The sequence below is a fragment of the Mya arenaria genome, chromosome 17, assembly GCF_026914265.1.
Source record: "Mya arenaria isolate MELC-2E11 chromosome 17, ASM2691426v1".
In the NCBI taxonomy this organism is placed as follows: domain Eukaryota; kingdom Metazoa; phylum Mollusca; class Bivalvia; order Myida; family Myidae; genus Mya; species Mya arenaria.
In genome coordinates, this window is record NC_069138.1 from 51170971 (window position 1) to 51183270 (window position 12300).

Here is a 12300-nt window from a genome sequence, read left to right on the forward strand (position 1 = left end):
TACCTTTTAACCTGATTAAAGTTTCTGAATGAAAATACACATGAAAATATGCACAAGAAGACTTAGTTTTTGTGTTTGGAAATGCTTAAAATGCCACAAAGCGCGTTGCCCCCTAGACCCTAACTGTGGGAGGACACTTCCGCTACTTTTAAATCAGATCAAACGATTCGAAAAACGCAAAAGAGGGTTTTCAAAGAGGCAAATACGATACAGACCAGAAAAGGCGTTTTGGTGAATAAGCTCTAGCAACATGACAGAACCATGGGAGATCAAGCGAGGTGATTATCAATACACAGGTGACGCTAGATGATACAGACGAGTATGCATCCTTAGAATCTGCATTGGACGCTGGGTCAACGGGACACATCTGAGGAGCGCAACTAGGGGCAGTTTTGTGAGATGATAGCAGGGTCACAGGGACATAGAAAGATGTTGTTAAAGAGTTATAATCGTCAAAGAGGGTTATGCAAAACAATACTGCTAGGCTATAGCATTTGCTACAGCGACAGGCGGTACATTAACCTAAACATCACGCGGAATTAATGACAATAACATTTACCCGGAAGGAAGAATAGGTTACGTAAATCACACAGTTTGAGGCAAATGCAGGACGCTTGCGATGGTCAGACGACGAGATGATTGATCAGCTACTTCCAATGCGTAACGGTATAGCGGCACCGTTTGTCTTTTCGCAGTTAAAGACCACTACAGTTAACAATTACCAGAATTGAATCAGCGAGCAATTTAGAGCAATTGAAAGGGACAGTTCGTATGCAGCCAAATTAAGCAGAACAAATTAAAGTCAGGGAGACACCGTTAAAGATTATACGGCGGACATCAAGAGGCTGTATGAAAACGATTACAGGTTCAGGGACAGTAATACGCAAGACGACGATCTCGTTCGTAGATCCTTGGAAAGGTTAGTAGACGAAGAGGTGAAATTTGAGTTAAACAAGGAACCTAGTACAATTAATGAAGCTGTTTATTTTGCTGTTGATTGGATCAAAATTAAGGGATGAGACAGAAATGGGTGCGACATCAAGCCGGGAGAGCCCACGAACAAGATTGAAACAAAATTAACGTTGCCGTTAAAGGACATGAACGACGTAACACCTATACACAGTTCAAAGGCCAAACAATTAGAAACCAATAACGGTGTTGAACAGAAGCAAGGAGAGAATAAGACTGAATTACTGAGACTCGAACGGTCAGAATGGCATACGACAGGAGGAAACTAATAAAAGAACATAGGCGGTAAAAAAGAAGGTGGAATGTTACAATTGCCACAGACCCAGGCACTACTCGGACACTACTCACAGAAATGTCCAGACCGGAAGGGTAAACGGACGGACGGTGATAAAGCAAGTACAGCTAGAAAGGAGAACCATTTAAACAATCAAGGAGCGGCCCAAATGACCAAGAGGAGTTCCACGCTAATAGAGCAGGCCTAGACGACACAATCAAACCAAACACTAAATGAAGGTGAGGGGACAACAGTTGAGAGTTCGAGGATCATCAAGAGTGGCTCAGGAGCTTATGACGTATGTGTTGAGGGACACTGGTGCCTCACGGACAATGGTGTCAACACGAGTGTATGAAGCAATACAGAAAGACTAACAGCCACCATTGGAGAAGACGTGTTGCCAAGTGTATGCTTGGGTAACCCTATAAGGAAACAGGTAAGGCTTTATTATCTCTGACTTTAGGTACCCTTCTACTAGAGCGGTAAACCGTTGTAGCAAATATTGCGTGTTAGTGTAAAAGAAAAACGGCACAATCCGCCCGTGTGTACACTATTGGCAGGTTAACGCGCTGGTAAAAGGATACGGTTTTCCGCTACCAAGAGTACAGGTCTGTTTGGGTCCAGTTTCTGGTGTTGCATATTTCAGCAGTTCTGACCTACTTAGCGGTTATTTTCAGATTCCACTGAAGAAAGAGGACATACAAAAAAGGGGTTTTGCTGTAGTATGGCCACCAGAAAATGACCCGCATGTCTTTTGGGTTGAATAATTCTGCTAGTACTTTACAGCGGGCCATTGAAATCGCGCAACAAGGACCTAAATGGGTGACACCTCTAGTGTGTATAGACGACATTATCGTTGTTTGAACAACGTTCGAGGACAATATATACAGAGTGGAGCAGATTCTTCAGCGTATGGAACAGGCGGGTTTGAAGCTCAAACCAGGAGAATGCAACATGCTGCAACGAGAGGGCGTGTTCTTGGGACATATAGCGTCTAACAAAAGTGTTCGTCTAGATCCTACGAATATTAGCAAGATATTGGACTGGCCATTACTCAAAATGCAAAGCAAGTAAATAAATTCGTTTCCGCAGGTTAGTATTATCGGCAGTTTTTCAAGGATTTTGCAATAATAGCAAGTCCACTAACCAATCTCACAAAACAGGACCAGCAATTTGACAGGAACGATGCGTGCAAAACTTTTGAAACCTTGAAGAACGTGCTGACCGGACCGGAGATTATAGTGGTTATCCACTCAACGAAGGGGATACTAACTATTTGGACACGGATACCTCTGGGGTGGGTATAGGTACCGTTCTGTCGCAGGTGCAAGCAGGGCGAGAAGAAGTAATAGCAATGAACCATGGAATAAGAAATTATTGCACAACAGAACAGGAGCTCCTTGCAATCGTGTTTAATGCAGTACATCCAGCAGAACTGTCTTGGTCGCCGCTTCATCGAACTTACATACCATCAAGCCATCATATGGCTTTTAAAACTAAGAGGGACTAGTAGAAATGTAGCCAGATGGCTTGAGTTGTTGGCGCCTTATGACTTTGCTATTGAGTACCGGAAGGGACAGCAACAGGGTAACGCTGATGGGCTTAGTAGAAGTGAAAACCCTAGGGAATGTGTTTACAGTGAAGTAGACAAAAGCGAACCGTTGAAGTGTGGGCCAGGTGCAAAATGTCGATGGCTAGAGGAGAAGCTTGCCAGAAGTAGTCAAGATAGCATCAAGGAAATAGAGAATGGCACAAAGAGCGAGGCTGATCTAAAACGAAAACACAGTACAGAGAGCGACAAAAAACCAGCTGACATGCTCAAGAGCAATAACAGTTTTCGATAGCGAAATGTATAGTAAATTTTTCTAAGCTGGATACGACTGACAAATATGTTCAGATGGTGGTGCCACATGTTCTTCGGAATGAGGTCACCAGGGGTGCTTACGAATCGGTGACAGTGGGACACTTCGGAGTGAAACGGATTAGTTGTCTTAAAATGTTTATTGTTTTGAAATGAAACATATGTTACACTATATATACGGTGTTATGATGTGTGTGATGCGGATAAGAAACAGCCCAAACCACCCTGGGACATGTGCGATCCGGTGCGCCTTGGAACATTATTGCACTCGTCTTCATGGGCCCTTTTCTTGAGAAAAGTCAAGGTAATCGCTCCATGCTGGTCCATTAACCGACATATTTACCACATATATATAGAGCAATTCCCCGTTCCAACCAAGACCGCCAATGGCTGTATACGGGTTGTTGTTCAATACACCCTTAGCCGTTTGTGCACACCACTTGTATTGCATATGGATCAGGGAACAGCTTTTGAAAGTCTGCTTTTTAAGGAATTATGTACATCCTTGAAGTAAATAAATTCAAGACATTTAGGCCAACCCAGAGAGGGAACGGTAAGATAGAAAAAAGCTTACCGAACCCTACTTAAAATTATCAGACTTTCAATTTCCGAACGCACGAGAACATGTGTGCCGTTCGGACGTAGGGAAGTATGCTACAGGCCTCAGAAAAAAAGATGTAATACGCTCACGAGGTTGCTATGAATTACCTGGAAAGAGAGGCGAAGCGAAGCAAAGAAGAATATGATGGTAGGCTGAGTTTTAAGCAACTTCAGGGAAGATATGTAGTCTGGTGTCTGCATTAAACTTGCAAGGTGGGTGTGGCACCAACTACATAAGACGTACGACGTGCCGTTCCAGGTGAAGGAAAAATGGCTATTAATATTTTTATTGTAGCTAGACAAGAGTGGCTACGAGCGTTTGGTACATCATAATAAGATTAAACCGTACCGTGTTCAGTTTATCCCAACGTGGGTACGAATAGCACGCGCGTAATGCCTAAGAACAGCAGAAAAACAATGTCGACCGAAAAGAGCAGATAAAACAAATCGGTCGAAAGATTGTCACAAGATCGGTCGCGCATTTAGGGGAAAGGGCACTGGCACGGGAGGCAATAAATGCATTGTAAATTACCATGAATTATTTGTTTATTAAATCATATATTATAGATGAACAGTACAGTAGCAGACATAGAGCAAATCCGTTGCAATGCGTACAATGTGGAGAACGGGACATGAAGGAGCGGATAGTGGGATATATCCTTAAGAACCATGTGACCTTGGAACGGGTGACCTTCAGATGCACATTTTGCAAATTTTGATGCCATGATGAGATTTCGCTGAAGAAGCACGTCGGGAGGAATGCTCGCCAGAAGGCTGAGGAGCGTTCCAGGACAGCCGTCGACTATAGAAGTATACTTTTCCGAGCGGAATGCCCACTGTATGCAAACGAAGATGACTTAGAGCAGGTGAACGAGGTAGCTAAGCATAGGATAGATTATGATGCTGGTCTCATGGAGCAATTTCAAGACGATTCGCCGTTTCCGGCTTGGCAAGTTAATCAGCCTGGAACATTTTCAACAGTGAGCGCGCCGCCCATCAACAACATACAAAAGTACATTATGACCAACAAGGCACTTTTGACTGATCCGTTTGGTCTTTTCCACTCACTTTTGTTCGGGAATGTAAGTAACTCCAGTGAAAGGTCCCTAATGCCGGTATTGACCATTAGTAATGCAGCTCCTGAAATACCATTGGGTTCTGTTAACTTTAACACCGCAACTCCGATCCCAAACCTAAATATCCAAACTGCCCCGACAACGCCAACATTTGCGCCAGAAGCCATACCCTCTACATTATTAACGCCTAGGACTATCGAAGACGTCAGGGAGCAGCCAACTGAAGAAGATGAATTGGATCCTCTATTTGACGATGACAATATCCCATCCCATGCACTGAGCCTGCCTTAAGGACTAGACGAGGGGGGACGAAGCAGTGCAGGTCGAGTCTACCAATCGCGTAGAAGTTGGTACTCAGACACTGATGGAAGATTGGTTATCACAAGTGATAAAGGAGTGGTCGAGGAGGATTGAAAATGCCCTTGACGAAAGTATCAAAATGATAGCGGCAACAACGGTTGCGTGCCAGTCAACCCTGTAGTAAATCCAGAGGGTAGAGAGGAAGGTCCACAACTTTTTCGGGGTCTAGGAAGCCCATTGAGAGAAAAGGGAGCCGCAACCTAGAAGCGTTGTAGTGAAGAGGCCGAGTGCACCTTTGATGGAAAGACACGCGCAGAGGAGCAAGAACAACGAAAACTGAATAACAAAGCAAAAAACATATCAATATATAGTTAATTCTTCGTAAGATGACATGTTTAAGGGATACAATTTCAATTAAACGATTAAATAAATTGCTTATTTTATGTTAATGGTAATGTTCATGACATTTATAATTTATATATGCAGTTGTTTTATTGTTAAGGCAGCAGGACCTTGCCTCCTATGGTCGAGGATAATGTTATGCACCGGCATTTAGTTTTATTTATTAATGTACACGTTTAAAAAAGTTTATATTGCCTGTTATCGTCCGATATATGTATCTATCCACACTTTAACTCTATTTGTTTTAGTCGGTCGCAAAAACAAAACAGATTTATCTCCGCCCCGAAAATACAGGCGTGCTAGCCCTGATTTAGCTACGCCAAGACTGTATACATATTCATTTCAGGCATTTAATGTACTCTTTCGCCTAATTCTGATATAAGTCTTTCAGTGTAAAGCTGACAATAAGATTTAATTGTTAATGCAATTGTTTATGACATGAAGTAGAACTAACAAAGTTTTAGATCTTTGTGTTCAAATCTGTTGAAATATCGGTATTTTACAGCAAACAGCGTCTAATATCCTTAAATATTCACACATGTTCACTTTAAAACTGGCATTTCCTTGTGTTGTGGAAGCCATTCTCACTACAATTCGTGGGTAGTTTCTGATGACCTTTATGCTCAAGTTAACGTATTTTCATTTTGAGAATCATCCTTACATAGCTATTTTTCACGGCAGGTTATGATGTGTTGTTTTCATTTTCTAGAAGTAATTGATCTCGCCTTTGCACTGTTTCACGTAGAATATATATCGCATTTCTAAATTTTTCAATAACGCCGCCACCTTGGATTTTTCATGGCTGACTGCCTATTTAGCCCAATATTTTGGGTCATTCAAGCCGTACATTTTGGGCAGACGGCCAACATTGCCCAATATTGCCTATCTTCGTCCAAATACCAAATCATTTTAGCGTGCCAATTTTAATTGACAGCATTGTATACACACTGAATTTTCTACATTATGGCAATTTATTTCGAAATATTTGTTTAGAACAATTATTATTCTGCTCAAACCTATTTATGGTGGTAACATTAAACTTTGAATAGGATTGCGTGTACAACTTTGTCGTTGGATACTTGTTTACTTGCAGATTAACATACAAAAGTCATACAGAAAAACTTTAGGTAGGAAAGTCAGAGGTCATGCCAAATTAATTATTTAAAAAAATAGGGGCTCAGTTAATCTTACTAAGTAAAACTGAAGTAATTATAAGCTTGAACATTTGTGATATTTTACAAACCTGTTTATTTTTCCATTCCATTCTATTTGTTTGTATTCTTTTATATTATTCCGTCCAATGTATTGGCTATATAATTATCTATGCTTGTGTATATATTCCCTTTGACTTAATTTTCCCATCCCCCCCCCCCAACATTGTAGTTTTGCAAACAAAGTTAAAATGAAGTTAAATATGAAAAGTACAATAGGAGGCACATGGGGCATGACTACTACACATTTTTCTAACCATACAATACACGAAAACATACAAAATAACAGAAATATGCACACATGCATCAAAATCACTTATGAATACATGTTGGGGTAATCGCCTTTGAATGGTCAGCAAAACAGTACTTTACAGAAGCTTAAGCAAGTACTTTGAGTACTTTACCGTAACACATGTCCCATTTTATATCAGCAATATGTGTAGGATCACAGGAGTTCACTGAAGTTTAAGCTAGGTCGTTGAGTACTTAACCTTAATCCCTGTCCCATTTTAAATCAACAATATGTGTAGGATCACAAGAGTTTACTGAACCTTTGGATAAGTTGTTGAGTACTTAACCATTACACATGTCCCATTTTAAATCAACAATATGTGTAGGATCACAGGAGTTTACTGAACCTTTGGCTAAGTTGTTGAGTACTTAACCATTACACATGTCCCATTTTAAATCAACAATATGTGTAGGATCACAGGAGTTTACTGAACCTTTGGCTAAGTTGTTGAGTACTTAACCATTACACATGTCCCATTTTAAATCAACAATATGTGTAGGATCACAGGAGTTTACTGAACCTTTGGCTAAGTTGTTGAGTACTTAACCATTACACATGTCCCATTTTAAATCAACAATATGTGTAGGATCACAGAAGTTTACTGAAGCTTCAGCTAGGTCGTTGAGTACTTAACCTTAACACATGTCCCATTTTATATCAACAATATGTGTAGGATCACAGGAGTTTACTGAAGCTTCAGCTAGGTCGTTGAGTACTTAACCTTAACCCATGTCCCATTTTATCTCAACAATATGTGTAGGATCATAGGAGTTGACTGAAGCTTAAGCTAGGGTGTTGAGTACTTAACCTTAACCCATGTCCCATTTTAAATCAACAATGTGTGTAGGATCATAGGAGTTGACTGAACCTCTGGCTAAGTTGTTGAGAACTTAACCATTACACATGTCCCATTTTATCTCAACAATATGTGTAGGATCACAGGAGTTCTCTGAAGCTTCAGCTAGGTCGTTGAGTACTTAACCATTACACATGTCCTATTTTATACCAACAATATGTGTAGGATCACAGGAGTTTACTGAAGCTTAAGCTAGGTCGTTGATTACTTTACCATTACACATGTCCCATTTTATACCAACAATATGTGTAGGATCACAGGAGTTTACTGAAGCTTCAGCTAGGTCGTTGAGTACTGAACCATTACACATGTCCCATTTTATACCAACAATATGTGTAGGATCACAGGAGTTTACTGAACCTTTGGCTAGGTCGTTGAGTACTTAACCATTACACATGTCCCATTTTAAATCAACAATATGTGTAGGATCACAGGAGTTTACTGAACCTTTGGCTAAGTTGTTGAGTACTTAACCATTACACATGTCCCATTTTAAATCAACAATATGTGTAGGATCACAGAAGTTTACTGAAGCTTCAGCTAGGTCGTTGAGTACTTAACCATTACACATGTCCCATTTTATATCAACAATATGTGTAGGATCACAGGAGTTTACTGAAGCTTAAGCTAGGGCGTTGAGTACTTAACCTTAACACATGTCCCATTTTATATCAACAATATGTGTAGGATCATAGGAGTTTACTGAAGCTTAAGCTAGGGCGTTGAGTACTTAACCTTAATCCCTGTCCCATTTTAAATCAACAATATGTGTAGGATCACAGGAGTTTACTGAACCTCTGGCTAAGTTGTTGAGAACTTAACCATTACACATGTCCCATTTTATCTCAACAATATGTGTAGGATCACAGGAGTTCTCTGAAGCTCCAGCTAGGTCGTTGAGTACTTAACCATTACACATGTCCCATTTTATACCAACAATATGTGTAAGATCACAGGAGTTTACTGAAGCTTCAGCTAGGTCGTTGAGTACTGAACCATTACACATGTCCCATTTTATACCAACAATATGTGTAGGATCACAGGAGTTTACTGAACCTTTGGCTAGGTCGTTAAGTACTTAACCATTACACATGTCCCATTTTATACCAACAATATGTGTAGGATCACAGGAGTTTACTGAAGCTTCAGCTAGTTCGTTGAGTACTTAACCATTACACATGTCCCATTTTATATCAACAATATGTGTAGGATCACAGGAGTTTACTGAAGCTTCAGCTAGGTCGTTGAGTACTGAACCATTACACATGTCCCATTGTTTACCAACAATATGTGTAGGATCACAGGAGTTCTCTGAAGCTTCAGGTAGTTCGTTGAGTACTTAACCATTACACATGTCCCATTTTATATCAACAATATGTTTATGATCTCAGGAATTCACTTGGCACAAAACTTACGCTTTACTTTGTATTATAAAAGAACTATCGTTTTCACAACATCACAGAAGTAAAACTTGTTCTGCGCAGGCTAAGGCATACCAACCAATGAAAAATGTTTAGAATAAAAATCAAAGTAGATCATTCGGTTTTGTTCTGATAAAAAGATATGTGGATTGGTTCTTACAAAAGCTGCAAGTTATTTTAATTAGATTGTTCCCGTCTTTGAGCGCCAGCGTAAAAAAAGAATACCGATTTCCGCAATCAAGACGATGACCCGTGTTAAGGTGATGTTTTATATGGTGTAATAAAACCTCAGTGCTACGTTTCTATTCGGCGGTATACGGATTCGTTTTGAATTTATGTGTAGAAACAAACAAAATAAAACAGTTTTTCTAACATTGATTTCAATCATAAAATCACTAAAATCACAAAATAACCGGCCAGTCTAACGTCACAATGTAAGACGAACTTTTACTGATCATGCTGTCTTACACGTCCACGCAATAAAAGAATATATTGACCTAGTTAAGTCCGTATGACAAACAGTGCATATTGTATAGAATGATGTTCCAAGAACTGTGGTTAGAAGAATGTTGGGTGTGTTTAAGTGACAATGAGCAAAACATATACGGCTGTAAGATTCAACTCTGCAGCGATTGCCACGAACGGGTGAAGCATTTCCGGTTTTGTCGATCGCCGTTAACCTCGTTGGTTTCAGTACAGACAGGTTCAAGGGTGTGGCATATCCACATGAAAACAACGCCAGTGTACGTCTGATTTCCGTCATGATCTTGTTTAACCTGGATTATTCTTGATTACTGTTGCCTGTCAGGCGATGGTAAAAAACAAACTGCCCTTTACAGGGCCACCAACATATATGTGAAAGAGTTTTTTTACACATTTCACAAAAGACGACCCTACCCATCGTCCGGAAAAAACCCCAGATCAAAACATCCGTTTATATATATCCTAATTGCTAGTTTAACGAATTGAAACATTTGGTAAAGTTTTTTTAATAAGTACAGCATTATAGAATGCATGTAAACCACCGATAAACGCCATATAGCTTGGACGCTTAAATATCATTTGATATTGTTTAAAAGAAATCACATGATATAACAATGAAATAGTAAGTGTTTGACTTGAAAAAATCATGTAATATTTGAATTTTTTAAGTCAAACACTGAATATTACATTTTAATGTCATGTTAAATATAAAAGTATATCAAGTCAGCATATTAAATTAATTCTTTGAAAAACAATTTCTCTCCACAATGTCAAATATTTTCTAAAACAATTGTCAAAATTTTAGTGATAGTTCCTTTTTTTAGAACTTATCGGACATTGTTGTACTTCCTTATTAAATACTTATGATTTGATCCCTACTTCCTTATTATGTACTCATCACATGCTTCTCATTTCCTTATTATTGTGATTAAATAAATTCACATTTGATTAAATATGATTTTTTGGTTACAAAAATATTTAACCTGCAATACAAGCACAACAATCAAATAATTCCCATGAACTCGAAAATAATCACTTTAATATATCTTAATTTGAATTAAATGCTAGTGCATTCACTAGCCATATTTTTATTGCATTGAGGTAGGTTTGAATGATTTGTGTAATAACAATCAAATATGTATCTAGATTGCATTGATGGGGAAACAAATTAGTTATTTGCCCATACAATATAATCCCATACAACAATAAAAAAAAACAATTCACTGAAACTTATAAATGTTTTTTTTTAAAGGGACTGTCTCACAGATGAAAAAATAGCGAAAACAAATAAAATTGTTGAAAAATGACATAAACATCGGCGTTATCACGTGATATTACCGAGGTAGGTTTATAGCTTAATTATGTCATCCAAATTGTGTAAGCCTTGATAGCTCAATTTTGGCGCGGGTTCGAACCAGGGCTCCGACACATTTTGGTACTTTTTTTTACAATTTTGACATCAAAGCGTAACACATTCTATTGGATAATTGTCCTGAGATTCGTTACAAAAAAAAACTTTTTTTGGTGCCAATCTGTGAAACAGTCCCTTTAATAACCAGTTCTGTATAGATTTGAAAATGCAATTATGTAAATATATTGTTTTAACATGTATCTTTCCTTCGATTCATTTAATTCCTTGAAATATTTTGGAAGCTTCTTGAGTTCAGTCACTGCATTTTATAAATAAAACAGGCCTAAAATGAGTCATTTTGGGTTTTTACATTCTTTCATTTTTCAGTGAAGTTGTCATGTTTAAAAACAATACTGGTAAATGCCAAGAAATAAATATAGATGACTTCGATATTATTTATAGTCTTTATTTTGTTGTAATTTTGATAATGGAAACGCGATTATCAAGTCTCGTTCAGATGGAGAATGACCCATCAATGCATTTCAATCTACAAAATCACATATGTTTTCATCACAAATCACGATATAACAATTGATAGTATAAAAGACACCTTCTATTAAACGACTTTTTTTAAAATAATGTATGAAAAGAGTTTGATGCATCTACAAAAACACTTGAGAAAACACGATTAAAACGAAGAAAAATTATTTGCGTGAGGTGTTTGAATAGGAAGGAAATCATATTAGCCCTGCGGATAAAAGTCAAATTTCAATCTAACCGTGCAAACGCGTATATACAAAACGTTGTTGCTTTTTTGTGTAGGTTAGACCTTAAAGTTAACGAATCCGTGTGAAGCCACGCAGGCATCTTTGGGCAACTCGCTAAAACACAATCTCCTGTGTAAATGTACCGGTTTAAGATGGCATTTGCTTATAAAATACATCAAATTGTCACTGTCTGATAAAATACTTGACCAAAGAAGTACTATGATTGTATTATTAGAAAGAACAATCATATGAAGTATCGTATAATTTAGGTTATCGATTGGTAAGATAACTACGTTTTAGTAAAACTATGATTATAATAAATTTGCATGTTTATGATTATAATAAATTTGCAAGTTTAAGCCTATGCCGATGTCATGTACGTAATGTACGTTTCTTTGTCTACTCAACTCAATTACATTTTCTTATTTTGGGATTAA